The 14,441-nt window shown below is 45.1% G+C and overlaps 1 protein-coding gene across 2 annotated transcripts in view; it reads right to left on the bottom strand.

Annotated features, from left to right (window-relative positions):
• Nucleotides 1-14,441, bottom strand: part of LOC149864300 (poly(rC)-binding protein 3-like) — an 895,303-nt gene that overhangs the window by 309,561 nt on the left and 571,301 nt on the right. For both annotated transcript variants that reach the window (XM_090049189.1, XM_090049191.1), the window contains exon 4: nt 1,251-1,339. The gene's annotated coding sequence lies outside the window, so the exon portion shown is untranslated. The remainder of the gene's footprint in view (nt 1-1,250; nt 1,340-14,441) is intronic.

The following is a 14,441-nucleotide window of genomic DNA, read 5'->3' as shown; positions in this document are numbered from 1 at the left end:
ATCAGCAGAGTCTGATCAAGTATGATCAACAAAGCTGAACAAACCTATAACCAGGTATTGAATTTCATAAACACCCACTGGATGATCTGAAGAGGAATATATTTCAAGAACAAGCAAATTACATCCAGTAGTTTTATAAACGCATGCAGAGAGATATACTGTAGCTTAAGCTGCACAGTAGTGATATGAGGATCTTCATTGCTATATTTGTGGAACAGACTCTCAGATGGATTTTTAAAACATGTTTTCCTTGAGTTGGGAAGCTAGGGTGAGTAGTTTGTATTGTTTATGGATGATTTTTTATAAATCACATAAACCTAGTTTTTTAGCAATGGGGGAAAACTGAAAGAAGTTCTGAAGACGATTTCAGTTTCGATAATTCCTGAAAAGACAATTTATCTCGCAACTGTTTTGCTAAACATTCTGAGGACTCCCTTTCCTTCTTTGCAGTTTAACCAGAGTCTTCTTCTCTTTTCCTTTCTCTGATCCTATCCATTCCCTTCAATACTTTGATCGCTTTATCTGACACCTCCACCCCATCTCTCATACTCTTACTGTTGACAAATTCCAAAATTCTTCCAGCTTGGAGAGACACCATCACTGGATTTGTCAACGGGTTCCACATTGGAACCAAAAGAGCAATCCTGTCTTTCTTAAACTTTATGTTCTGTTAAAAAATTGATGCCAAAGAGTGTTTGTTGTTCCAGGAAGATGAGAGACAAGGAGCAAATAAATCTTCCTTCCCTGTTGACACGGGCAGAACAGTTCAGGAAGAGGTGGTGGAGTCCCAGGGCCTTTTGAATGTTCATCTACACAGATTTTGCAACCTTCTGGGCTGTCTGATGGGGTGGTCTAGCTCCCCACAAGCTTGGGAAGGGTTGAAGAGATTCTGAGAACTATATTAAAGCTCAGCTGGAACACCTGGGGAGGGCATGTGGGCAAGATGAGGGAGAAACTCAAAAGAGCAAATGCAGGGCAATCAGGAGAAGGGAACCAAAAGGCAAGGGAGGATAGGAGCCTTCCCTTATGTGAAAGGTCTAAGCAAGGAGAGGAGGATGATGTGGCACCTCAAATCCACAGTCCACTTGGAGGCACAGGATTAAGCATGCTTCTTCACTATTCAATTTGCCAGTCAGTCTAATGGTATCTTTGGCAGCTGGGTGTCATTATCACGGTCAGTATCACAGAGACGAAAACTGAGAAAGAGATGGCAAGATTTAAAAAAAAAACTCAGCAAAAAAAGAACTTACTTGTGAGAAGACCAATATGACCAGTTCTTTTTTGATGCAATAATCTGTGATCTCCCTTAAGGCATAAATCTTCTAATGTTGACTATATTCTGAAAAAAGAGAATTAAAGAATCAGGAATTACTTAATCCATTAAGTACTGGAGTTAATCAAACCAGACTAAGATGATTTGTTATCTGAAATTAAATGAAGACCCAAGAGAACTGTTCTTTACATTGCTGAATGCGTATCAGATTTTCAGCCTTCATTTAGTTGTGAGGACAAGGTGCTTGTCTGTGCCCCACTCAATATCACCCTCAAAAATATACAACAGTAGCTGAGGGTGGAGGTAGTTAGCACTCCGGTGTAACATGGTGAATGAATGCATCCTCCTGGACAGCCTACACAAGCGGGGCTAATATTGTATCTCACCTTGCTTTCTCCACCAGTCAAAGCTGGTGCTGCACCAAATAAAAACATTTCCCATTGATTTCACTGGGTATGTTATTGAGACATTGGAGTCTCAACCACAAAACCATAAATTCAAGGAACATTTCAGAAGCTTCCTAAACAGGTTGACTTGTTCAAAGAGTTTAACATGTACTTAGCTCTGCTGCCAATTGCATGTTTCAATTTTAGAGTTTAGTTATGGACAGTTGATGCTACTCTCTGGGAGTTTCTATGTAAGAGAACTCTTGTGATTGGTTTAAATTTAAATATAAACATTTATTTTAGGAGGAACCATGGCAAACTAGTAGTGAGACTTTGCAAACTCAGCCATGTCAAATAAATTAGGTAAAGGACATGGTCCACATCATGATTTAACTTAATTATAGCATCTTAGGACAGTAGGTTGTCATCTTTCAGTTACAAAAATACAATGGTTAGCAGATATAGAAGAACTGAGTAATGTTCAGTTTTCCAGTCCTGTGGCTTATGTTGATCATTTCAGTCTTCATGAAGCCATGGCTGTGCCTTGTCTCTAGTTGTCCTGTATTGCTTTATGGTGTGCCTCCCTTGTGGGGCCCTGCATTACTCTATTTACTCCCCTATATATCTATATACACCTATGTGACATACTGCATCCAACACAAACTTCTCCCCTGATCCAATCAGGACTGTTTGGATTATCTAATCCTTTTCCATCTATATTTATTTCATTCCAAATTCCAAAGAATCAGTTCGACAGTTCCACATCCCAGGACCTATCCAGTGCTATACAGTTTGAGTAATATTCTCATACTCATCTCCTCACAAAAGCAGTTGGCATTTCATTCAGACTTAAAATCTAGAAAAAACTGCAGCCAGTTCTGTTTAGTATACCTACCTTTTAAATCAACCATCACACTTACATGTTGTCTACACATTTTTTGTGTAGGCATGGATAACCTATACATTTTAGACACAATTTTGTTTACTTGATTAAGGGCATGGACGCACACAACTATTACTGAAGACTGTTTTCATTTTGCTAAGGAAGTTGAAAGTAAATTCACTCCAGAGATGGTTACTCTGGTGTATAGTTTCATAGTTTCATAGTAGCTAGAGTCGGAAGGGACCTAGGTAGATCATCTAGTCCGACCCCCTGCCTTAGCAGGAAAGAGCACCGGGGTCAGATGACCCCGGCAAGGTGCTCATCTAACTTCCTTTTAAAAATCCCCAGGCTAGGAGCCTGCACCACTTCCCCTGGAAGCTGGTTCCAGGCCCTAGCCGCCCTGACTGTGAAGTAGCGCCTCCTAATATCTAATCTAAACTTACCCTCCGCCAGTTTGTGACCGTTATTCCTGGTCACTCCTGGCAGCGCACGGGGGAACAGGGACTCCCCCAATACCTGCTGATCCCCCCTGACCAGTCTGTAGCAGGCCACAAGGTCCCCCCTTAACCTTCTCTTGTGGAGGCTAAACAGGTTCAGGTCCCGTAGCCTATCCTCATAAGGCCTGCCCTGCTGACCCCTGATCATACGAGTGGCCCTCCTCTGAACTCTTTCCATATTGTCCACGTCCCTCTTGAAGTGTGGCGCCCAGAACTGGACGCAGTACTCCAGCTGCGGCCTGACCAGGCCGTATATGTTGTGTATCAACTACCACTGTCACTTTCACTTCAGGCCTGCCATTTACTTATTGCAAATCAGCTCAGATTGCCCCCTGGTGGCCAATTAGGGCCCTGCAAAGCTTTGGTTGCTGATTCAATTTGGAGGAGATTTGGCCAGATTTGGCAGCCAAATCTCCGAATCCAAATTGAATCGGGAGACCAATAAAAAGGTCTGAACTGATTTGAAGCCTCCAAATTGATTTGGAAAAGCTTAGGAGGTGATTCAGACAATCCCCAGTTGCCACTACAGGGAGCTGGACCCGGACTCTGTGCCAGTAAGTAGTGGGTGGAGGGGCTGGAGGAGGGGGAGGGGACCATGGGAGGACCCCTACCAGGCCCCATCCCCTGCCAACTCCTCCAGCCCTCCTGAGCACCCCTTGACCTGCTGCCTGCTCTGCCAGCCCCATCAATGGCTGCCCCTCCTGGCCCCAGCATCCTGGTGCTTAAAAAAAAAAAAGCCTTGCACTCACTGGATGCTGCAGCAGCCATTGGGGCTGCTGAGGGCTCATGGCGGAGCGCCACCATCCAGTGCGGGCCAGTGGGGGGGCAGCGGGGACTGCCCCCCTCCCTGGCAGGAGCTGATGAATATGGGGCTTTTTTTTTTTAAAGTGCTGGACAGGACTGGGAGAGTGGGCGTGGGATGAGGCCTGTTCAATTAGGAGAGTTGGCTGATTTGGTGGCGGCCGAATCTCTGAATCAGATTTGGTGATTCAGCCAAATTGATTTGGGACAGTGATTTGAATCACTGAATCAAATCACTGCCCCCAAATTGGCTGAATCCAAATCCAAAGCGAATACTAGCCACTTTGCACAGGCCTATGGACAAAACTATAACAGTGCCTATTTCAGGCAGCCAGCTAGGGAAAAGCTAGTCTCATGGGCCATTTATGGAAGTGCTTACTGTTTTCTAAAGTGCTCACTGATTCACATCACCCAGTTCAAATCAAATTTCAATTCAAATTAAGGGTTAATAGATGATCATTGTCCATCAGGGAGGTTTTCATGCATTTCTGCACTTTTGCAGTAGAGATGGCAGGGGGCACTGGGACACTGCCCACCACTCACAATCAGAGGCACAAAAATGAGTTCACTTGCTACAGTGGGCATGAGCAACAGCAAGCTCTAGATACCTGCTGTAAATACATGTTAATTAATACAGTTTAAATTGCCTAGTTCAGACTGCTGTAGTCTATATTAACTTTAATTCTCATTCAGTGAGGATTAGTTCATTCAGACTGGAGCCAATTTTAATTTGGACTACAGATGTCCACGGGTATATTATGATGGCAGTAGTCTGGATTAAACCTAGAAAAATGTAAAGTCTAAATTTACTGTAGAGTAAAATCCAGGGTAAACTTTTCCACAGTAAATGTGTCATGTGCCGTGCCCTTAGTCATATTTATCTAATAGTAATAGCAAACAAATTAATACAATTAAAAAATGTAGTGGGGCCAGATTCTCAACAGCAACAAATCTATGTAGCTCACCAATGCCAGTGGAGGAAAGATTCATCACAGGCCATAAAGTAAACTAAAAGATCCATAATGTTTCTGGTAAAAATTAATAGCTCTTATATACTTTAATAGTGGCCAATGTGAGGTTTCTGTTCAAGCTGTTAAAAGAAAATCTGGAGTGAAATAATTTGCTTTTAAGCTAAAATCTTTTATGCCAAAATGGTGAAGATCATTAAAACCTAGTTATGATGCAAGTACTTAAAATAGGCGTCTCTAAAGGAAGCACTGACAGAATAACTATTATACTACAGGTGAACCATTCTAATGTCTGACCTTTAAACATTGTCTTCTCTGCTACTTAAATATATTACTGTGGAAAAATCCTTTGTGGGCAAAATATAAAATTGTACCACAACCAAGACATGCTAATGAAGCCTTCTGAGTTTCTCTTTAATGGGGGTATTCAATTAAGTTCATCGTAACTCTTTCCTAGTTAACACAATGTGTTTATAGCCTTTGTTCAAACCTAAGGCTATAATACTTGAAACTTGGTTTTCTTGAAGCTAAAGTAACTCTTAGCACAGATTATAACCTGTAGTATTCTGCCAGCTTCCCCAGTAAAATATATGGTTTCCTCACTAATTGCTCTAGTTTATTCCCAGCTCTTCTGGGCACATACTTGTATTTCATTATATCATTGTCTCTGTCCAACTGATGAGTAAAAAAAAAATGAGACAGAAATGTCATTTCATGGGGAATAAAAAGGCAATCCATTGAGTGCGGGTGAAAATACTGGATATTTTTGCCAAATTTCACTAAAACTGATTTTTTTTCCCCTTCCTGAGACTTTATGCATTACCAGGGCACCCTCCATAAAATTGATTCCTGGTGGACCCCAACTGTGTGTTTTACCTGCCATAGGATGCATCTACATGTTGCCTTATGGTGATGTAGTGATGCACTACATCACTACATGGTTCGCTATGGCAATGTAGTGCTCATGCAGGTCTACACATGATCACCAGCTATGTCACCGTAATGATGTGCTCTCTGGTTTTGGCATGGAACTACGGTGAGGTAGCAGCAAAATCTCCCTGTGTGCTGTGTGCATGGCGCAGTAACCATCCATATTATGCTGTGCTTCAGCACTTCCTTCTGGAAGCACAGTGCCATAGCAACATCACCCATAGTCTCAATATGAAGCAGTCTTTATGGACTATGTACTCAGCATGGATTTGTAGTTGACACAGTTACACAAAAGGCAAATGCAATTTTGGGCTGTATCAATAGAAGCATTAACTGCAAGACATAGAAAGAGATGGTGCTACTTTACTCAGAACTGGTTACACCTTCTCTGGGGTATTGTGTGCAAGTTTGAGCTCCAGATTTTTAAAGGGTCATGAAGAAGTTAAGAGAGGGTCCAGAGGTTAGGGCTGTGCAGAGCAGGTAATATTCGATTCAACAGCCATGTTGAATATTAAACTGGGTCCTGCTTTGATTTGCTGTCCGCTTCGACTCAAGGTCAAAGCTCAGTCAAATATTTGAGCTGCTTCGACTTCCCCATAGGCTATAAGGGTCGAAGCAGGCTATAACTTTGCCATTTCTTGTCTGATCTTGATGAAACTTGCAGGAATAGTAGCTCCCGAGGAGCCCACAAAGCATGATATGGTTCAACAAGATAAGTTCAGGGGGTGCAGAGAAACTGCACCCCAAATTCTTGAGAGCAAACTGCCTGTAACTTCCATGTGCAAAGCCACAGGGAGCTCAAAACTGCAGGCTTGCTAGCCCCTGAGGAGCCCACAAATCCTGCCAACTTTCACAGTGATAGGTGCTGGGGTTTGGGGGAAACTGCACCTTAGGCTGCTGACAGACAAAACTTGAGATCCAGATGGAGCAAGGAGGGCGGCATTCGCTCCGTCTGCACCTGGAGCTTGGGGACGCCCAGCAGCGGGAGGTTCACCTTGAGGAACACCAGCTGCTGCACCAAAGCAGGATCCAAGCAGGTATGGTGAGGTGTCACAACATCTGCAGCTATGCTAAACACCCTGGCACACTGGTCAGTGGACAGGACAGGTAATCCCGGGCAACTGTGGCCAGATCCAGCCACACTGGGCTGCGGGTTGCCCAGTAGGCTAAGGTTTCACAGTCCAGGGGCTCCACAGGCTCCGCAAGATAGGCAGACACCACGGTGTGAGGGCTGTCTGCCTGATCCTGGGGTCTGGTGGGTCTGGACCCCCTAATGTTTGCCATGGCCTTAGCCCATATTGGCAGCGCCTGTGGTGGAGGGGAAAACTGGCTTGTGGATGGCAGGCTGGGTTCAGGCAGTGGATCCCCCTGTTCCACTTCCCTCTGCCTCCGCTTCTCCGCCTCCGTCACTTTCTTAATAAGTACCTTCCTGCAGTGACTCAGTGTCTCACTGCCACATATGGTTCCCTTCGCCCTTGGGTCACAGATGGTGGCCAGCATATGCATTGTGTTGGACCCCAAGGGTTCAAGCCTCTTCTTAAGGCCCTCCTTCAGCCGCCTCACCAGTGCCTGCACATCTGGTGAAAGCGGCCTGCCCTAGCCAGGAACATTGGCCCCCAGAAAGCTCTCCGTTTGGCTGCGGAGCTCCTTCACTATGGGGACCACCTGGCTGAGGAAGGCATCAGCGGCATGGAGGGTCTCGGTGGCCTCAAGGAAGGGCTTGAGGACCAGCAAGATCTGGGAGATGGGCATCCCACTCAGCTTTGGTCAGGGGGCCGCTGGTCCCAATCTCCCCAAGCAAGGCGAGCTCATGGATAGCCTTCTGTTGCTCCACTGGCCTCTCAAGCATCAGGTATGTGGAGCTCCACTGAGTCTCCACATCCTGCATTATTCTGTGTTGTGGGACATTTAGCTCTGTTTGTTTGTCCTGCAGCATCTTGCCCCCCTTGATGTTCCGGAGAAGTAGGCTGCCACCTTCCTGCATCTGGAAACGAGCCTGCTGGTGTTGCTGGCACCATCACCGGCAGCACTGTCCCCCTCCAAAGCATCCCTCACAATCAGATATAAATTGTGTGCCACACAGCAAATACCAGCAAAGCTGGCTTCATAGACCGCCTTGACCACATTGGTCCGATTGTCGGTGACCATGAAGCCGCGGGTGAGCTCAGCCTGCCCAGTGCCCAGCCACCCCTGCACCATGTGATTCATGGCCCCCCTTATCTCTGCTGCTGTGTGGGACTCATCCATCACCTTGGCATGAAGGAGATCCCACTGATGGCCTGACTGTGAGGGAGAGGTACGCATGATCTCCACCCCGGCTGCTCCAGATGTCCAAGGTGAAGTGTACGGTCACCTGTGGACCTGCCTTGTGCATATCCTCCCTCAAGTGCTCCCTGCATGCTTTGTATAGGGAGGGCACCAACATCCTGCTGAAGGTGGTGCATGCAGGCACCTGGTAGGATGGAGCCAGCAGTACCAGGAGCTGCCTGAATCCTGGCCGCTCAACAAAGGTGAAGGGCTGGCCATCCAGAGCAAGCATCTCCCCAATGGTCTGGGTGACCTTGCTCCCATTTGCAACTGGTCCCTTTGCCCCCCATGTTCCAGGGTGCTCTGCCTCTGCTGTGGAGGGATGGGGGCTGTGGAGTGAGTGGGGGCCGTTCCTGTGGCAAAGGGGTGGTACCTGCAGAGATAATTCAGCATCCCTGAGGTGGTCATGCGCTTTGTTCCCTTGCCTCGGCTGATTTTGGCTTGGCAGTGCACGAAGATAGCAAACACAGGATCATCTGCCAGCTCATAATGATCCCAGACCATGCTAGTACTAGGCCTTTCCCTCTGGTGTGTGGGTGCATCTGTGGATGCTGCTGAACTCTCCCCCTCTTCAGCAGTCAGAGGCACAGCAAGTGAAAGAGCGGACTTAGCTGAGCCGCTTGCCTTCATCTGTACAGAGGCACCTTCTGAAGTGCCTTCTGGGAAAGACCTCATGGCTTGAAAGGAAAAAACCTGAGGGGTGTTGAGCACAAACTCGACTGATTGCCCCTCCTTCCCCAGAACTTCCTTTGCCAGGGCACCGAGATCCAGACCAGCACCAGCTCTTCTTCTGGCGTGGGAAGGCTCAGCATAGGCAGTGACACAGGGGTGGAGCGTGCTGCTGTGCTGGTTGCAGTTATGGTGGGAGAGGTTGTGGCTGCTGTATCTGGACATGAGAGAGTCTCACGCACAGGCAATGGCTCTGGTGGCACTGCTGCTCCCCTCTCTTTACTGCTTGTAGCAGCCTCATCCCTTGTAGTGGGAGGAAAGAGGCTGCGTCTGAGTTTGGTGGGGGGAGAAACTGCAGCTCTCCAGCTTGCAGCCCCCCTTGCTCCCCTTCGTGCAGGCTGGCCAGTGTGGCTATCTGCCTTTCCACCCTGCTTCATAATGTGTTCCTTCGTATGTAAACTGGAACCTCTAAGCGTACTGTGCACTGTGGATTAGATTTCTGGATATTATGTAAATGTGTTTGTGTGTGTAGATAATATATTGAGAAGCATTGGTGTGGTGGAAAGAATGAATGATGTATAAAAAATATATATATAAACTAAATTCCTATATACAGAATAGATCCTAGCTACTACTAAACCTATCCAATATAAGCATAAACTAATATGAAAAATAGTTATACAATAAAAGCACCAAGTTCTCAGAAATCCCTGTTCCTAGCGCTGCAAGCAGGGAATCTGTTGAAGATCAGGGCTTCCAGCCGTTGTGGTCTGACGCAGAGGTGCTGGAGAACACCAGCAGCTCAGAAATGGACCCCAAGGCAGAAAGCAGGGAGCTGAAAAACTGCTGCCTTTTATGCATTTTCTCTGCTCCTCCCCCAGAGCACTGGGATTGGAAGCGACCTCAGAGGATGCTGACAGGTCACTGGCCAGCCACATGTCAGTCATGAAAGCACTCCTTCCTCCTCTCCCCCTTCCTCCCCTTACTTTCCTTTTTTTTCCCCCCTCACAGGGAATCTAGTATAGGCAAGTCGAATATTCGACTCGCTCTGTTAATGTTCGACTTCCGGTATTCGATTCGACAGCTATTCGACCAGCTGCTATTCACCTTGACTTTCACTTTTCAAGGTCGAATATGTTGCATATTTGTCGAATCGAATACTAAGTCAAAGCTTTGCACAGCCCTACCAGAGGTAGGCAATAAAAATGATAAAGAACTTGGAAGGCAAGTCATAGAGGAGAGGTTGAAGGAAATAGGCACGCCCAGCTTGCAGAAAAGGTGCTTAAGAGGGGACATGGTAACAACCTTCAAATATCTGAAGGGCTGCCATAAGGAAATCACCTTGTTTCACTTTTGCTTCAGAGAGCAGGATGTGGGCCAATAGCTTGAAGTTGCAGCAATGCAGGTTTAGACTGGATATAAAAAAAAACTTCTTCACTATTAGAACAGTGAGGCAATAGAACAGATTGCCTAGAGAACTGTGGAGCCTCCGTCATTGGAGATGTTCAAGAAGAGATTGGACAAGAATTGGATAGATTATGTACAAGTAGCTATGCCTATGTTCTTCTATGGGCATTTCCCATGCTTCTGAGCATTGCCAATTGCTTCATGGGGCTGGGAAGGAATTTTTCCCCTCCAGCTTGTACACAGGTCAGGGTTTTTCTTTCACTTTCCTCAGGAGCTTTGGAGTTGGCTGCAGTCAACACTGGAATTTTTGACTGGTGTATGCTAGTGCTCCTGTTAGTATTTTAACCTGGATTTTAGTTGCCTCTCCACTCAGGATCAGACTGATAACCATATTTGGGGTCAGGAGGGAATTTTACCCTATGGCCAGACTGGTACAGACTCTGCAGATGTTTGCCTTTCTTTGTAGCAGAAGGCATGTCCCTCTTCTTTCAATTTAGGCATATTATAACAATCCTCACAGCAGCAGGACACTAGACACTGTTAACCCCTTGCTTTACCTGTGGTAGGTTAAGGTACTATACCCTGTGGTTGTGTCAGGGTTGACTGTATCAGGGTTACTGATAGGTTAGACAACGGATTTGTATAGAGTGGTTTGAATAGGGATGTTCTATCCTCCGATGGAGGTTGGACTAGATGACCTCTGAAGAGCCCTTCCAGCCCTACTTTTCTATAACACTGTGATTACCTCCCAAATATATTCAGATTTACGAAGATGAAAGCAGCATCACTTCCTGAATCATGTGCTTCTTGCTGGGGAAAGGACTATGTAGAAATACAAGGCTAAGTCTGAATGCACAGTAGGGGGTGTTCAGAGCCAACCAGTGGCTGTGAACATAAAGCAGTCAGGTACAGCAAATGGGAAAAGACTTGGTGGAAAACCCATTCCTTAAAAGAAGCTGTGAGGTTAAATATTCACAGGTCCAACCAGAACAATAATTTATCTGTAAGACAAAACACTCTTTTATACAAACAAATGCAAGTAGTAAATGACATTCTCCCTTTGTTGTCTCCACCAGTCAAAGGGTCTTTGACCGGTGGAGACAACAAGGTGAGAGCATCAGGCCCTCAGTATGGAAATGGCCAGACAAAAATATCTTATATTAATGGATCATTGAGGATTTGGCCTATATCTTTTGGAAAAGCATCACTTAGTAAAACAAACAAACAAATCCCCAAAAAACAAATAACAAAACCAACAAACCCCCTACTTAATCAAATCTAAATACTAATATATTCCATATTGAGGATGAGGATTATTTTCCCTAATTATCATGAAAAAGCCTTATTTTTACATTATTTAAAAAAATCTCTTAAGACATGATACAATTTGTAAAATGGTATTACTTACATTTTTCAAAATTCATATGGCATAGTAGCATTCAAAATAAGCTTTAAAGAGTTGAAAATCCTATACAGCAGTGGTAGAATAGACCCCAGATTCACCTGTCATACTCGTTTTTTTGTTTTTCTGTTTATTATTTTGTTCCACAAAATTTGGTCTTAAAACTTTTTTATTGTTTTGGACTTCATGAAAAATTCTTTGTTCATCCTACAACTTCTGTCCTATCTGTGAAAACTTTCCTCAAACTGAGCATTTACTTATGTAAACTAGCCCACACTAGTAGTATTCAGTGGATGTGTCTGCATAGCTTAAGTTAATGTGCATTAAGGGCATGTGTCCACACATGTGCACCCTTAATGCACATTAAAAATGGCAATTTTAAACTATTCACATCTCAATTTGATACCTGCAAATGCAGGTACCAATTTGAGGCGTGACTAGTAAAACACATTAACGTGCACATAGATGCATTTAGGTGCATTAACACTGTGTGTGTGTGGACTAACTTGGGACTAACTTTAGTCTGTCTCAAGTCAGTCCATACACAGCATTAATGAACTTTAACACCTGCACATGTAGACTTCTGCTTAAACCCGTTTAATGTGTGTTAAGATAATGCGCATTAAATTTAGGTATGCTTAAATGCACATGTAGACAAGCTCAGTCTGTAGTATCGTAAATTTAGTAGGCTTGTTACTAGAATTTTGGACTTCTATGTTGATGAAGATTAAGGTAGCCCATCAGGAGAGGGAGGATTGGACTCCATCTTATTATATTTATTGTCTCCACAACTTTGTAATGAGTACAGGAACTCCAGAGAGAGCAGTAGACATTCAGATTTAGGCCAATCTCCATGTTGGGTCCTGATTTTGTCATCCCTATTCACTGAAAAGTCAGGGTGACTGAGAAGCCAAACTGGAAACCCTTGAACTGCACATTCCTAATAGTTATACACTCTTCAGTGAGTATGTCTACACAACACGCTACTGCATTGCTGGGCACTAACCATGTGGCGATGCTACCGTGCAGTAGTAACGAGCGACTGCACAATCACTCGTTGCTACTGCACAGTAGCATATGAAAAAACTGTGCAGGGTTGGTACTGCACAGTAATCTCATTTAGTACTTGCACAGAAACAACTGCACAGTCTTCCACATGTGTAGATGCGGCCAGTATCAACAGATTTTGCAGGTTTGAGGACGGTAATTCCCTAAAGCCTTTAGGAGAATGTACCTTTAACCAACCCAACAGAAAACTAGATACAATGAGAACACACTAAACCCAAGGCCTTAAAGGAAAAGGAAGACGGGCAAAAACAGGAAGCAGTTGCCAGTGGAACTAATATAAATTTCCATTCTGTGAGAAAATTTGATATTTTAAGAATTTATTTTGTCCTGAATTTGAACAGTAACTCAGAATGCTCCAAAAAATGAAATTCATTTTAGTAAGATCAACACCACTTTTTTTTTGTTACTTGGTTATATTATAATTTTTAAAAAGTGCTTTTGACCTCAATTATTTTTCTAAAAATATTCTAGAGACCCACAAAATGTTTCAGTTTTCAGGTGGAAATGTTTTCCGTAATATTTTCAACTAATATCATGCTAGAGGGAAAACAATTAACATGCATTAACTTCTTTTTTCCTTCGATCTTACCTTCTCAGTTTTTCAAGCTGTGGGTGCATCTACATGTGCCATTAAGGTGACATGATAAGCTCTGGTGCTATTTGCACCGGAGTTTATCATGGCATTTTAATGGCATGTGCAGATGCTCAAACTGCAGTCCGGGGCACATGTGCAGATGCTGTGCCCAGGACAACAGCAGTTTGAGTTGGGGAAGAACAGCATCAGGCTGTGAGGGGATCCAGGGGAGTCAGCCCTGGGCTCTGGGAGGTGGCGTGGGGTGGCACAGGGTCTGGCTGGGGCATGAGAGCACCCCAGTGTACATAGCCCTGTGGCTACAGGGCAGGCAGGGGTCTGGTCCCCTGCTGCCTGGACTGACTGGGCACGATGTATGGCTGGGTCAGCATTTATACATGCATTTAGGTGCAGTTATTTTTGCTGCATAAAAAGGTACTGTCTCTGACAGTACTATCTTATGGTAGAAAAAATTAGTTTGTTATGGTCTAATAGTATTGCACATGCAGACTCTGATGCTTTACATTAGGGTTGTCAATCAGGGGTATGCATACCCCTGGGGGTACTTTGAAAGGTCCCAGGGAGTACACAGGGGTGGGTGGGGGTGGAGCGCTGCCACCTCGCACTGCTGCCTCACAGGAGCAGGGCTGGGGCGAGGCGAGAGCAGGGTTGTACAGATGCTGCACTGCTGCCACTCCGCGGCTTGTCAGGCCCCTGCTTTACACTCACTCCCCCTCAGGAGGCCGCCAGGGGTACACTTATTAAAAAAAGGTTGAAAACCCCTGCTTTATATCACAGAAAATTAGTCTGCGGTGCAGTTAAGCACACATGTAGATATACCTAGTGTTGATTTCCTTCCCTTTTGAACATGGCCAATCTTGTGCCTGAATATGTAATCCCTGTCTACTGGGCCTTGTTTACCTAAGGAAAGCATGTAACCTTTTTCTCCTGCATGTACCCTCAGTGAAGATAAAAGTAGAGCTGCATATTTGACCAATCAAATAATATTTGGTGAATTGACTGGTCAAGCATCGATCAAAAATTGTAAAACAGTGCTAACATAGTCGAACTAGTCAATTGCCCGTCAAGAATGATGGGGGGGCTGGGGGGCAGAGGGGGGCTGGGGTGGAGTGCTGCTACCTAACGCCCCACGCTGCTGCTGTTCTGCCTCTTGCAGGGAGCAGGGTGGGGGAGCCGAGGCCAGGAGCTCCCCCACCCTCTGTCCCTGTGTCCCCACCATCATGGCTGCACTCTACCACTGCCTGCTCCTGTTGGAATG

Source organism: Crocodylus siamensis, chromosome 5, assembly GCF_052110815.1.
Source record: "Crocodylus siamensis isolate JL-2025a chromosome 5, ASM5211081v1, whole genome shotgun sequence".
Taxonomy (NCBI): domain Eukaryota; kingdom Metazoa; phylum Chordata; order Crocodylia; family Crocodylidae; genus Crocodylus; species Crocodylus siamensis.
Note: the sequence above shows the minus strand (reverse complement) of the source record. Positions and strands in the feature narration are given on the sequence as shown.